Raw genomic sequence first — 15,899 nt, forward strand, 5'->3', positions numbered from 1 at the left:
GCTGGGCAAGAGGAAAAGGGTAGAGAGGGACAGATTTACCATGGGCATGGTATGTGTAGGTAATAGAAAGTCTTTACTAATAATGGTGGCAAAGTTCTCTTTTAATGTACATAGCACTTTACAATCTACAAAGTCTCTCCCTCTCTCTGTCTCTCAGTCTTCTCTCTCTCTGTCTCTCTCTGTGTCTCTCTCTGTCTTTCCATCTCTCTATCTCTGTCTGTCTCTCTCTTCCTTTCTCCCTTTCTTCCCTTCTCTCTCTCTCTTTCCTTAAAACAACTCTGTAAGACAAGAAATACAAAAATGATCATGTTTTTACAAATGAGGTTCAGAGAAATCAAATAACTTGCCTACACTTGGTAAATAATTGCCAGAATTAACACTCATGCTCAGATCTGCTGCTTTTGGGTTCAGTATGTTGTCTAATATATCACATAGTCTCCAAAAAGATGGAGAAGTACTCCTTTGTTTTTGTCTTTTGTTCTTCTATCCTTTTTCTCAGATCTCTAGGAGCCTATGGTTCATCACATTCCCATCATCTCATAGAAAAAGAGTACTCATCCCAAGTTCCTCAATTCTCTTATAATCTTAGCCTTAAGGGAACAGATATCCAAAGAGACCACCTAGCAGCCTTGCCAATCTTTGCTATAGGTCATGTGTATCTCTTTCTATACAGGTATTTTACCTGATAATGCATATCTCTGAGGCAGCGGTCATTTCAGGGCTGCCTATGTCTGTGAATGCCATTCTCGGAAAACAAAAGATCTGCCTTGAATGAACCACACTGAAGACATTCCAAGTCATTTGCTAGAGGAAATGCCTTGGATGTTGGCTTAATGCACCTCCATTCAGTTTCCCAAAGTGTCTATCATGGAGCTTTACTCCCTAGTTAAGTAAACAGGTCACAACATGACTGTAATTACAGACAGACAATGCAGGCTGGAATCTCTAGAGGATAAATACTTCTTCTTTTCAAAACATCAGGTTTCTCTATTTTCTCCTTATTATTTCAGCTGTCCAGTGGGGGAGATACTATGCTGCTGGTTGCTGAATAGCAGGATAGCTCTCTTAATTCCTGGGGCATACCAGGTTACTATGGAGTCCAAGTGACTGAACTCTTCTCATTGAAGAGGGAACCACCTCATTACTTCCTTGGAACACTTAATACCTTACCTTTTTTGTTTGGACAGAGCAGCACAGGGTGAAGGACATTATGGTAGACTTGAAGCCAGGAAGATTTGGGTTCAAGTTTTGAATTTGATACTAGCGATTTTAAGGGAGAAGCCTCCACTTCCCCATTAACCAAAGTAAGAACATGATGGAGTCTAAAATGTATAAATGAGGTCTATATCCTGTGAGTGCCCTACCCCTCTTTTTTGCTCTTTCTCTTTTGCTCTTTTTTTTCCCTTTTTTCACCCCTTCCCCATCATGCTTTTGGAGAGACTGTACCTATAGGAAACAACATTTCTAATCAGTGGTAAAGCAAGAGACACAAGACAAACACAGGCAAACAGAGACAAACAGAGACAAAAATGAATACAGATATAAAGCCACCAAAGGAGAAAGCAGCTTTAAGAAATGTGGAATGTAAACTCTAGCACCAGAGAAAAATGCCAGTTATGGTTCCAAGAGAAGATTTCTAGGTCATAAAGCATCAGGAAGGAGTTGGGAGTTACTATTCTGCCACATTGCCATTGTACTCTAAGTTTGAGGTCACTCTTCTGATAAATTATGTATTATTTGTGGGACAGTGTGCCTTACGGTTTTGAGGAGTAAATATTTTATATCAGCTGTTATTATTATACCATCTGAGGTTTTAAATGCCTTTGTGAAAAGCTAATTGAGTCTACTAGCTGATCTTCAACAGGGAGCATGTGAGCTGGGGCTTGTGAGTGATAGTAAATAGGAACCTGCGACAATCACAGTGGGGATCTCTCTCTTAGTCATTGCTGGCAAAATTCTTGTTAGAGTCCTCCTTAATAGGCTGATTCTGGAAGATGGTCATATACCTGAGAGTCAATATAGTTTCAGAAAGGACTGAGGAACAGTTGATACAGTGTTTGCTGCCCAACAACTCCAGGAGAAATGCCAGGATCAGGACAGAGGTCTGTACACAACATTTGTAGATCTGACCAAAGCCTTTGACACTGTTAGTCGTGAGGGCTTATGGAAAACTATGTCAAAATTTGGTGCCCGGAGGAATTCATTTATATTGTACTTCAATTTCATGATGACGTTTGCCTGGGTTCTGGATAGTGGACAATGCTCTTGTGCCTTTCCAGTCACTGATGGAGTGAAACAGGGCTGTGTGCTTGCTCCCATGCTTTTTAGCATGATGTTTGCAGCCATGTTATCAAGTGCTTTCAATGAGGATGAACATAGCATCAAGGTCAACTACTGTACTGATGGTAAGTTCTTCAATTTGAAAAGTCTACAAGCCAAGACCAAAGTGGAGGGAGTGTTGGTACATGATTTTCTGTTTGCAGATGATTGTGCACTCAATGCTGCCTCTGAAGCTGAGACAAAACAAAGTATGGATCAATTCTCTGCTGCCTGTGCTAATTTTGGCCTAATAATTAACACCAAGAAAACACAGGTGCTCTATCAGCCACCACCACACCATCCACATGTGGAACCATCGATTACAGCAAATGGAGAAGTTTTGAATGCTGTGGACAAGTTCACTTACCTTGGTAGTGCACTTTGCAGGGATGTATACATTGATAGCGAAGTTGATGCATGCATTGCCAGAGCTAGCTCAGTGTTTGGGAAGCTCCAAAGAAAAGTTTGGGGAAGAAGAGGTATTAGACTGACTACTAAACTGTGTTGACCTCATTGCTGTACGCCTGTGAAACATGGACAGTCTACCAGCACCATGCCAGGAAACTGAATCACTTCCATTTGAACTGTCTTAGGAAGATTCTGAGGATCACCTAGCAAGATAAAGTACCAGCTCAAGCTGAACTGCCACATATTCAAATTATGCTTCAGAGAGCACAACTCCAATGGTCTGGTTACGTTGTTCACAAAATATATGCTTGCCAAAAAGACTATTTTATGGAGAACTTGCTTGGGGAAGGCGATCACATGGTGGTCAGAAGAAGCCATACAAGTTTGACACTCAAGATCTCTCTCAAGAACTTTGGATTTGACTGTGCAACATGGGAGTCACTGGCCCAGGACCACTCAGCATGGCATGCCCACACCAGAAAGGGTACTGTGCTCTTTGAGCAAAGCAGAAATAAGACAGCACAAAGTAAATATAGGATGCACAAATTTGGGATACCTACCCCAAATATTTATATGGACTATCTCTGCCCAACCTGTGGTAGAGTATTCCAAGCTCGTATTGGTTTGATCAGCCACAGTTGGACACATTGAAATTTCACTTTATCATGGTGATGTCATTTTGCTCCTCTTCGAATATGAAGGACAACAACCAACCAAATAGGAACCTGGTCCCTCAGTATTACCCATAGAGCCCTGAGAGTAGCAATAGTTGCCTTCAGGATGTCCCAACCTATGAACACAAGAGCTGAGTGGAGGGGGTGTCCCCAGAGGGCCTGCTATACTATATTACCAGGAACAAGTTACATAACTTTTCGGAGCCTCAGTGATGGAAGAGAATACTGGATTTAATCCCTATAGATCCACAGAGTATTACAGCTAGTAGGGACCATCATTGTTTAGATGTTTCAGTAATGTTCAACTCTTCCATAACCCCATATGGGGTTTTCTTGGAAAGGATATGGGAGTGGTTTACCATTTCCTTCTCCAGCTCATTTTACACATGAGGAAACTGAGGCAAATAGGGCTAAGTGACTTGCCCAGGGTCACACAGCTAGTAAGTGTCTGATGCCAGATTTGAACTCAGGAAGATGAGCCTTCCTGACCTCAGGCCTGGCACTATATCCACACTACATCACTTAGCAGCAGCAGGGACCATAGAACCAATATAAACCAACACCTAAATTTTAAAGAAGTTTCAGAGCCATAACTAGGACAGCCTTGCCCCAGGTGCCAGACTTCAGAGAGAGCTCATAAAACTTTCAGTCCTTTAGCAGTTTAGCACCAATCAAATTAGAAGGAATAATTAGCTAAGACAGAAAGCTACCAAAAGGTGTGCCAGCACCGGTACCACAGACGAGCTCTCCCCAGTATCCTACTGCTTTAGCCTCTCTAATAGCATCTGAAGATATTTTTCATGGTCCTTGCAAATGCTGCTCTTTTCTGGCTCTGCAAAGCATAAAACTGAAGCCTAGAGCAGGAAAATGACTCATCTGAGGTCATATCTAACGTGAAGTTGTGTCTCAGTAGATACTATTCTGTATCATTCATCAAGGCGTCAGCTTGATATAATTGAATTGGAATTATAGGACCTGAGTTTGATTCTTTCTTGTGCCTGCATACATCACCACCCATAGTTGGTGATGGGAAAGTCCCATCACCCTTCAGTATTCTCATCTGTAAAATGGAAGAATATTTTCAGGTCTTTGTATTGAAGAAAGTGTTTTGGAAAACAGTAGGTGCTATGTAAATTGGAGTTTGGAGTTGTATTATCATTTTTATTGTTGTTGTTTGAAATCACTATGGTTTCATGTTATATTTATATTTCATGCCTTAATTTAATGAGGTTTGACTTGGGTTTTGTTTATTACTGTAGCCAAAGCTACTTGTCCAGCCTTGGACAAATCACTCAGCTTCAATTTTTTTCAAGTGTGAATGAGGAGTTCGTAAAATGTCATTAAACTGTGCACAATCTTGGACCCATGATACTACAACTAGGCATGCACTCTAAAGAGGTCAAACACAGGGGAAAGGCCTCTTATATGCAAAATATTTATAGCAGGGCTTATTCTGGCAAAGAACCAGAAAATATATCGAAGAGTGGCTGAAAAAAATCATGTGGTGTATTTCTGTAATGGAATCTTACCATAAGAATACAACTCACTCTAAGAAATGACAAATGTAGTAGATTCATCAGAAACCTCTGAAGACTTGTCTGAACTGATGCAGAATGAAATGAGCAGAACCAGGAGACAATTTACACAATGACCACAATAAGGTAAAGGGAAAAAGTCTTCAGAATGCTGACCAATAAAGTGACCTATTCTAGCTTCAGAGGACAAATGAAACAAAACACAACTTCAGTTTCTTAGGAGAAAGATGATGATTTGGAGATACAGAATGAAATGTACAGTTTTGGATATAATGTGAAACTAGATTTTATTTTTGTTGGATTATATTCATTTGTTAAAAGGGAAGACTTGTACTGGGGATGAGGGGAGTCAGTGGGCAATGATACAGATGGAACAGAGGAGAGAGAGAGAGAGAGAGAGAGAGAGGAGAAAGAGAGAGAGAAAGAGAGAGAGGACCAATAGAACATTAAATAAATATGCAGAAGAAAACAAGGCAAGTGAATGGAAAAATCTATACAAAGAAAAATAAAGCAATTTGGAGGAGAGGGACTAATTGAGAGAGGGGGTCAGGAGATGATGTTGATGTTGGGCCTTCAAAGGTGCCAGGGATCCCTAAAGGTAGATGTGAGGAGGAAGAGGGTTCCAGGCAAGGTAAGAGGCCTGTACAAACACTCAGAGATAGAAAATGGAATGTCCTGTTCAGCAAATGGCAAGAAGACCAGTTTGACTAGAACTGGAAAGATAGGATGGAGCTATGTTGTGAAAGAATTTAAGAGTCAAATAAAATAGTTTCTTTGTTATTTCTTCCTAGTGCTTATAGGCACTGACCTTCTTCAGTAGAGAAATGACAAGATTAAACCTCCCTATGCTTTAGGAAAGAGTACTTTACACATTGGAGGTATTGAAGAAATGTCTCTTGAACATGCATGAGACCACTGCATAGGAGATGTCAAACAGAGAGACCTGAGAGCTTCCAGAGACAGCACCAATGAATACGTGGAGGCATCATCATTGAAGTTTACACATTGAAGTGCCACACTGTGGACAACATTCTAAGAGACTAAGAGCTAGCTGCTAGAGCTAACTCAAATAAGTGTCCAAAAGCCTATTGTTAAATTTTCAATGCTAGTGCTTATACCTGAGAAATCAGAAAATACTCAAAATCAGGGTTTGATTTGTTGTTTTGTTGATTATCAAGACTTAAGAAAGTGATGGGAAAATGTTAAAATGGAAATTAAACTTAAAAGTGTGTCACATATGTTTTTTTTTTCTCAGACAAGTTGTTTAACGTTTATACATGGAGGCACTGAGGTGGTATAGTGGATAGAACACTGGCCCTGGAATCAGGAGTACTTGAATTCAAATCCAGTCTCAGGCACTTACTAGTTATATGATCCAGGGCAAGTCACATAACCCTGATTGCTTCAAAAGAAAAAAATGCCATTACACTCTTCTCTTAGCAGAAAAATATCACTCAAAGGCTTTAGTTTCACCTCAAAGAATCTTACATCAATAATTCTGGACTATGTAAAAGAAGGCAATAGACTTCCTTTTATCCTGTGGCTATAAGAGTTGAACTAAAAATAGTCGTGCTATATCTCTCAGCAGAGCTTTATCTAAACCAGAGGTGGGGAATCTGCAGCCTTGAGGTGTGCCCTCTAAGTCCCTAAAAGTGGCCTTTCTGATTGAGTTTGAATTTTACAGAACAAACCCTTTTATTAAGGTGATTTGTTTTGTGAAGTTTGGAGTCAGTCAAAGGGCTGCACTTGAGGACCTAGAAGGCCAGGTGTGGCTTCAAAGATGCAGGTTCTCTTGATCTAAACTATGTACAGAATATGAGACTGGGCCAGGAAAACTCTCAGTTTCCTTTCTATTCCGAGGCACTATCATTCTGTTCAGAAACCTCCTAGAAAGGAGTGGCTGAGATTTTGTACCATGGGGCAACCCATGACTTTTCCTTGGCCGCTCATTCTCTTCTAATTCTTATTCTAATTCTTAGGAAGGTGTTCCTGGCACTCAGCTTGAATTTGTCTTTTTGCAACTTCTACTTAGTGTACCTCATTCTACCCTTTAGGGCCAAACAAGTGTAATCTCTTCTCCACATGAAATCCCTCCAAATACATGAAGATCATAGAGAGTGTCATCCCTCCTACAAGCTTCTCCCCAGGTAAGTGTTTTGCTACCCCTAGTCCCACCTTTGCTAGAATATTCTCTGACTCTCACCTCCATACCCTTTGTACTGACTTTTTCCTATGCCAGGAAAGGTTGTCCCTCCTGATCTCTGACCCTTAGAATCCCTAGTTTCTTTAACATTCAGTTCTAGTTAATAATGCCATTCTCTCTAAGATTATTGTCTTTACATTCTTGTTGCTATTATCTGTCCTTTATTCTTGAAAAGGACCATGACATAAGGGAAGGGATTCCATGACTTGCAAGTGAATAGGATTTAAGTGAGGCAGGGGTGTGCAAAGTCACCAGCCTCACTTCATCCTCTGAAGCCATCTGGGTTTAGTAGCATGATATAAATCAGGACAACTGGAGATGCCTCCCCCCTCCCCCCCTACATTCTATATTTGTCTTGAATATTCAGAAAATTTATATATATATATATATATATATATATATATATATATATATATATATATATATACATACATACACATGTGTATATGTGTGTGCATGCATAGCCTTCTCTATTGAGATATGTTATCTGGAAGCGGAGACTGCTATTGTCTTTTTTTTTTGTATCATCCACACTTAGCATGGTGCCTGACACATAATAAGAATTTAAACAGTACTTGTTGATTAATTGCTCTTTGTTGATTGATTCTTTGTATGTGTATTCCAAGTGTTTAGCATATTGGAGATGTTTAATAATTGAGTGTTATTGAATAAATGAATAAATAATATGTAGTAATTATAGAGAAGTACAATGGGAACAAATTATAAAGGACTTTATTTTTTAAATTAATTTGTTTTTAGTTTTCAACATTCACTTCTGTAAGATTTTGAGTTCCAAATTTTCTCACCATCTCTTCCCTCCCCCCACCCCAAGAGAGAGTGAATTCTGATTACCCTTTCCTACAATCTGTCTTCTCTTCTATCGCTGCCCCCCCCCCCCCCATTCTCTTTCCTTCTATTTTCCTGTAGGGTAAGATAGATTTCTATACCCCATGGCCTGGGAATTCCCAGTTGCATGTAGAAACAACTTCTAACATTTGTTTTTAAAGCTTTGACTTCCATATTCTCTCCCTTCCTCTCCACCCATTCTCATTGAAAAGGCAAGAGGACAGAGCCAAGAAGGTGGAGTAGAAAGGCACACATACTCTAGCTCTTCCCACACAGTCCAAGAAATACCTGTAACAAATGATTCTAAACAAATATTAGAGCAACAGAAGCCATAGAACGACACAGTGAGAGATTTCCAGCCAAGGTAGCCTGGAAGGCCAACAGAAAAGCTCTATTGCACAGAGCACAGAGCAGAATTCAGCCCATGGAGCCCAGGCCAGCCTTGGCAGCACAGGGAAGTAGGGACAGGGTGGGAAGAGGCCTCTGGGGCAGAATCCTTAGCAGCAGTGCTGGTTCTCAGATCCCTCTACCCACAAACACCAAACATACTTCAAAGGTCAATGAAAAAGCTTTTTCTCCTGGGTGAGAAGGGAGCACGGTCCTCCCCTAACCCTGGCTCCAGATGGTAGCAGAGGCAGCAGCAATGTAGGTGGCTGTGGCAGCAGTAGCAGCATCCATTTTTGGAGTCCTTGGCCTAAAGTCCCTGGGAAAATTGAGCCATTGATATGGGTCTCAGCCCTGAGAGGTGATCTGGGGTGAGGAAGAGTGCTGGCTGGCGTGGTGAAGCTGGTGGAGGCTCTGGAAAGGGAATTCTACTTGCAGATCCTGGGCAGAAAAGCTTTGGTAGCTCCCAGACCAGAGTGCAGACCAGGAGAGGAGTAAGTCCTCTCCCTTGATTGAGCCACCTTGGAGTAACTGAGGACTTACAGGTACCCAGAGTATACCCTCCTCTTGACAAAGGACTCAAAAGTCAAGTAACTGACTGGGGAAATGCCCAAGAAAGGGAAAAAAATTAAGACTATAGAAGGTTACTTTCTTGGTGAAGAGGTATTTTCTTCCATCCTTTTGGATGAGGAAGAACAATGCTTACCATCAGAGGCCTCCAAAACAAATATGCAATGGTCTCAGGCCATGGAAGTGCTCAAAAAGGATTTTGAAAATCAGGTAAGAGAGGTGGAGGAAAAATTGAGAGGAGAAATGAGACCCATGCAAGAAAATCATGAAAAGTGAGTCAGCAGCTTGCTAAAGGAGACCCCAAAAAATGCTGAAGAAAATAGGCTAACTCAGTTGGCAAAAAAGGTCTGAAAAGCCAATGAAGAGAAGGTGACTTTAAAAAGCAGAATGATCTAAATGGAAAAGAAGGTTCAACAGCTCACTGAAGAAAATAGTTCTTTAAAAATTAGAATGGAACAGATGGAAACTAATGACTTTATGAGAAACCAAGAAATTACAAAACAAACCCAAAAGAATGAAAAAATCGATGATGTGAAATATCTCATTGGAAAAACAACTGACCTAGAAAATAGATCCAAGAGAGACAACTGAAAAATTATGGGACTACCTGAAAGCCATGGTTAAAAAAAAGAGCCTAGACATCATCTTTCATGAAATTATCAAGGAAAGCTGGTCTGATGTTCTAGAACCTGAGGGCAAAATAAATATTGAAAGAATCCACCGATCACCTCAAAACTCAAAATTTTGTGGAAATGAATGTTGAAAACTAAAAATAAATAAACATATAAAAAAAGAAAGGCAAGCAATTTGATGTAGGTTACAAACATGAAGTCATGCAAAACACTTCCATAATAGTCATGATGTGAAAGACTATATTTTCCTCCATTGTATCCTACCCCTCATTTATTCTATTCTCTCCTTTGACTTTCTCCTACCTGAAAAGTCTTTTCTTCTGATTATCCCTCCCTCTCATTTGCCCTCTTTTTTTTTATCATTCTCCCCCTTATCCCCTTCCCTCCTACTTTCCTGTAGGGTAATATGGATTTCCATACCCAATTAAGTGGTATGTTATTCCCTCCTTAAGCCAAATCTGATAAGAATAAGGTTTACTAATTCCCTCTTACCTCCGCCCTCCTCCCCTTCATTATGAAACCTTTTTCTTGCCTCTTTTATGTGAGATAATTTACCTCACTCTACCTCTTCCTTTCATCTTCTCTCAGTACATTCTTCTCTCACCCCTTAATTTTATTTTTTAGATATTCCTTCATATTCAACTCATCCTGTGCCCTCTCTTTCTCTGTGTGTATATATGTGTGTGTGTGTGTGTGTGTGTGTGTATTCCTTCAAACTACCCTAATACTGAGAAAGTTTCATGAGTTACAAATATCTTTCCATGTAGGATTGTAAATAGTTCAACTTTTATAAGTCCCTTATAAAGTTCTTTCCTGTTTACCTTTTCATGCTTCTCTTGAATCTTGTATTTGAAAGTCAGATTTTCTATTCAGCACTGATCTTTTCATCAAGAATGCTTGAAAGGCCTCTATTTCATTGAATATCAATTTTTTTCCCTTAAAGGATTATACTCAGTTTTGCGGGGTAGGTGACTCTTGGTTTTAATCCTAGTTCCTTTGACCTCCAAAATGTCATATTTCAAGCCCTCCAATTCCTTAGTGTAGAAACTGCTAAATTTTGTGTTATCCTGATTGTGCTTCCACAATACTTGAATTGTTTCTTTCTGGATGCTTGCAGTATTTTCTCCTTGACCTGGGAACTCTGGAATTTGGCTACAGTATTCCTAGCAGTTTTTCTTTTGAAATCTCTTTCAGGAGGTGATCAGTAAATTCTTTTGATATCTATTTTACCCTCTAGTTCTAGAATATCTGGGTAGTTTTTCTTGATAGATGATGTCTAGGCCCTTTTTTGATCATGGCTTTCAGGTATCCAATATATTTTAAATTACCTCTCCTGGATCTAATTTCCAGTTCAGTTGTTTTTCCAATGAGATACTTCACATTTTCGTCTATTTTTCATTCTTTTGGTTTTGTTTTATAATTTCTTGATTTCTCATAAAGTCATTAGCTTCCATCTGCTTCACTCTAATTTTTAAAGAATTATTTTCTTCAGTGAGCCTTTGGACCTCTTTTTCCATTTGGCCAATTCTGCTTTTTAAGGCATTCTTTTCATTATTGGCTTTTTGGACTTCTTTTGCCATTTGGGTTAATCTATTTTTAAAAGCGTTTTTTTTCTTCAGCATTTTTGGGGTCTCTTTAGCAAGCTATTGAATCATTTTTCATGCTATTCTTTCATCATTGTCATTTCTCTACCCAATTTTTTGTTTACTTCTGTTGTTTGATTTACAAAATCCTTTTTTAACTCTTCCATCATCCCAAACCAATTCATAGTAAGATTCTATAGTCTGATTTTTTTCTGCTGTTTGCTCATTTTCCTAGTCAATTACTTGGCTTTTGAGTTCTTTGTTAAGACAGGATTCTGCTTCCAGAGTGGAGAGTGCACTGTCCCAAGCTTTAGGGGTTTTTCACATCTGTTTTCAGAGATACTTCTAGGAACTTATAAATTTTTAGTTCTTCCAAGGTTGTATGATCAAAGGAGAAGTTTTACTCCTCTCCTGCCTATTTACTCCTCTCCTGGTGTGTGCTGTGGTCTATGAGTGGCCACAGCACTCCTTTCTGCCTTAGAATTGTGATGAGAATTCCCTCTTCACTGCCACCATAAGCTCTGCCATGCCAGTGCCCCTCCTGGCCCCAGGACCACCACCCAGGACTGCAACCCAGATCCACCAAGGGCAAACCAAGAAAATCCTGCCTCAGAGCCAGCAAAGAGATTTCCTGCAATCCCCTTCTGATCAGCTGCTCTATCCTCCTATCACCTGTGGCCAAGAGCTCTGGAAGTAGCCGCTGCTGCCACTACCACCACCACCACCACTGCTGCTGCTCTGGGCTTAGGGTTGGAGCCAGACCATACTCCTCTCACGCAGGTCTCACAGACATTTCCTACTGACCTGGAATTTGTGAGTTGAGAAGTCTGGAAACCACCATAGCTGCCAGTGATTCAGGGTCCTAAGGCCTACTCTGGGTGTTGCTGGGGCCCAGTCTGTGCCAGTGTGGCCCATAATGAATAGTGCTCCTCTCCCAGCCTGGTGCAACAGACCTTTCCTGTAGACCTTTCAGGTTGTTTTGGGCTAGAAATGTATTTCATTCTGTCATTTTTGTGGGTCCTACTGCTCTAGAATTTGTTTAGAGTCATTTTTTACAAGTATGTGAAGGGGTTTGGGGGAGAACTCAAGGAAGTCCCTGCTTTTACTCTGCCATTTTGGTGCTGCCCCCCAAATTGTAAAGAACTTTAAAAGTCAAACAGGGGAGTCTATATTTGATCCTATAGCTAGTAGGGAGCCACTGAAGTTTATTGAGGAAGGTACTGTCATGGACAGACCTGTACTTTAGGAAAATTCCTTTGGTAGATATGTGGAATATAGATTTGAGTAAAGAAGGGATTTGAGGCAGGGAAACCAATTAGGCATCTATTTTAGTAGTTCATTGTAGGGTGATAGCCTGTACTAAGGTGATGTTAATGTGAATGGGATGAAAGGACCAGATTCAAGTGATGTTATGGATGGGGAAACAAGAGTATCTGGCAACGGTATGGGTGTGTAGGATAAGAAAGAATGAAATGCCTAGTATGACATTGAAGAAAAGAACCAAGGTGACCAGAAGAATGGCAGCACTCTCCATAGGGAAATTTGGAAAATGGGCTGGCCTTGGGACAAAGATAACAAACTCCCATACTAATTGATTGTAACTCAATGTTAATGAGTTCCTTTATGTATCCAACCAAAATCTAAAGGTCAGTAGAATTAATCAGCATAAAAGAAGTGGGGTTGGGTGAGAGAGAGAGAGAGAGAGAGAGAGAGAGAGAGAGAGAGAGAGAGAGAGAGAGAGAAAGAGAGAGAGAGAGAGAGAAAGAGAGAGAGAGAGAGAGAGAGAGAGAGAACGTAATTTATTAAAGTTTACTGTGTGCCAGGGACTATGTCAAGCATTGGGGATACAACTACAAAAGTGTGGTAACCAGAGAATAGTTCTTTCCCATTGCTTGCAGTTTTTTTTCTTGATGGATTTTGACTGTGAAAGGTCTTCGCCTTTTGGGATTCTGTTTAAGAAATGATCAGTGGGTTCTATCATTACTTTGCTTTTGATTCTAATAAATCTGGACAGTTATCATTTATGAGTTCTTGAAAAAATAGTGTCTAGCACCAGCTTCTGGGATAAGAACTCACTGTTTGACAAAAATTGCTGGGAAAACTATATAACAGTGTGGTAGAGACTGGGCATAAACTAATGCCTGACACCATACACAAGAATAAAGTCCAAAAGGACTTTAAGGTATAAAGGTATAAAGACTGATACTATAAACAAATTAAGGGAGCAAGGAATAGTGTATTTGTCAGATTTATGGAGAATAGAGAAATTTTTGACCAAACAAGAGATAGAGAACATTATGAAGTTCAAAATGAATAGTTTTGATTACATTAAATTGAAGTTTTTGCACAAACAAATCCAGTGCAACCAAAATTAGGAGGGAAACAGAAAAGTGGGAAAGAAATTTTGCAACTAATGTCTGTGATAAAGGTCTCATTTCTAAAGTATATAGAGACCTGAGTCAAATGTACAAGAATACAAGTCATTTCCCACTTGATAAATGGTCAAAGGATATGAACAGGCAGTTTTCAGGGAAAGAAATTAAAGCTTTCTATAGTCATGAAAAAATACTCTTAATTGCTATTGATAAGAGAGATGCAAATCAAAACAACTCTGAGGTACCACATCACACCTATCAGATTGGCTAACATGACAAAACAGGAAGATGATAAATGTTGGAGAAGATTTGGAAGAGTTGGAACACTAATTCATTTGTTGGTGGAGCTGTGAGCTGATCCAATCATTCTGGAGAGCCATTTGGAACTATGTCCAAAGGCCTACAAAAATGGTCATACCCTTTGACCCAGCAATATTGCTTCTAGGACTGTATCCCAAAGAGATCACAAAAATGGGAAAGGGTCCCATATGTACAAAAATATTTATAGCAACTCTCTTTGTGGTGGCCAAAAACTGGAAATCAAGGGGATGTCCATCAATTGGGGAATGGCTGAACCAGTTGTGGTATATGAATGTAAGAAATGATGAACAGGAAGACTTCAGAAAGGCCCGGAAGGACTTATATGAACTGATGCTGAGTGACAGGAGTAGAACCAGATCATTGTTCACAGTCACAACCACAATGTGTGAAGAATTTTTCTGGTAGACTTAGCCCTTCATAGCAATGCAAGGACCTAAAAATTTCCCAGTGGACTCTTGAGGAAAAACACCTTCCACATCCAGAGAAAGAACTATGGAATTGGATCAGACCATCAGAATGAAGCAGACCATTTTCTCTTGTGTTTTGTTTTGTTTTCTTTTATGGTTTCTCCCATTTATTTTAATTCTTCTATGCAACATAACTAAGGTGAAAATGATATAGTATATATATGTAGAATATGTATATGTAGAACCTATATAAGACTACACGCCTTCTCAGGGAGAGAATGGGGAGGGAGGGGGGAAACGAAAAGGAAGGAGGGAAAAAATCCAAGATATATGAAAGTGATTGTAGAAAACTGAAAACAAATAAAATAATTTTAAAAAATTAGTGTCCAGGCCTTAAAACTAACCAAACAAAAGTGATTTTCTGAGAATCCAGTGATTCTTAAATCTTCCTTTGATTTGTCATCCAGGTCAATTGTTTTTTATATCAAATATATTTTCTTCTATTTTTCAATCATTTGATTTTGTCCTTCTGTTTCTTCCCTGTTTTTTGGAATATTTGATTTTTGTTGAGGTTATTCTAGCTTTTAGGGAACCTATTACTTGGATAAGGTTTACCACTTTCTCTTTTAAACTATTTATCCTTTCTCCAATTCTTTCCTCTAGAGCTTTTATTTCATTTTTTATCTCTTGCTTCATTTCTTCTAGGCAATTTGGGTAATCCTTGTGGAAAAAGCCAGTTTTTCCTTTGACTCATTGCTGGCAGTTGTTACAGAGTTATTCAATTCTTTTGGAGGATTTCTAGATCTACAATAATTTTTTATACTACTTGGTATTTGGTTTACTCATCTCTCCAGCTTTACTTCCTGAATTGAGACTTTGTGCCAGGACCTGGCCCTTCCTCTTTCTGTACTTTTGGGTGGGGTGGTTGGCCATGCTTGGTCTTGTCCTGGGTTCCCCAGGCTCCTTCACTGACCTTCCTTTACCTCCTAGGGTTAGGCCCACCCGGATCTTTGAAGTTCAAAGAGGTAGCTTGTCAGAGCCTTCCATTTCCTCTCAGGACAGGGTGCTAGAGACTTTAGAATTTCTGCGTATCTGATGTGTCCCTAGTTTGAGTACTGCCACATCACTTTCATTGTTGCTGCTCCCTGGGCTTTCAGGGTCTCCATTTTGGGACTTTCTTATCTTCTTGGATCTTTCACTGGGGAGCCCTCTGGACATAGAACCTTTCAGGCTACACTTACCTCTAACTTGTCCTAAAGAGATGTTGGACTTATTTGCCTGCGCTTATACTGGTTTTGTTGGCAGCCCCCTCCCCTAATGCCTGTGGGCTTCTGACTAATCTTTTGTGCAATGCTAGGGTGGAAGAGCTTACTGTAATTTTTCATTGGATTTCTTGGTCCTTGTTCAGTCTGATGTGAATTTCGGATTTTTACTGAAGCTGTTATATAAAAGCTAGGTGGTCTACCTCTCATTCAAGCTGCCAAAGATGATCACTCTGGATAAGAGCCTAGAAGTCTCTAAAACTTGATAACATGTTTTTGAGACTTTTATCTTTAACATTTCTTTTGTGTGATATAAATAAATATTTGTCTGAGACCTGATTTCATTGAATGACTTTTTGTTCCCTCCTTTTGGGGTCACC

The sequence above is a fragment of the Notamacropus eugenii genome, chromosome 1 (assembly GCF_028372415.1).
Source record: "Notamacropus eugenii isolate mMacEug1 chromosome 1, mMacEug1.pri_v2, whole genome shotgun sequence".
Lineage (NCBI taxonomy): Eukaryota > Metazoa > Chordata > Mammalia > Diprotodontia > Macropodidae > Notamacropus > Notamacropus eugenii.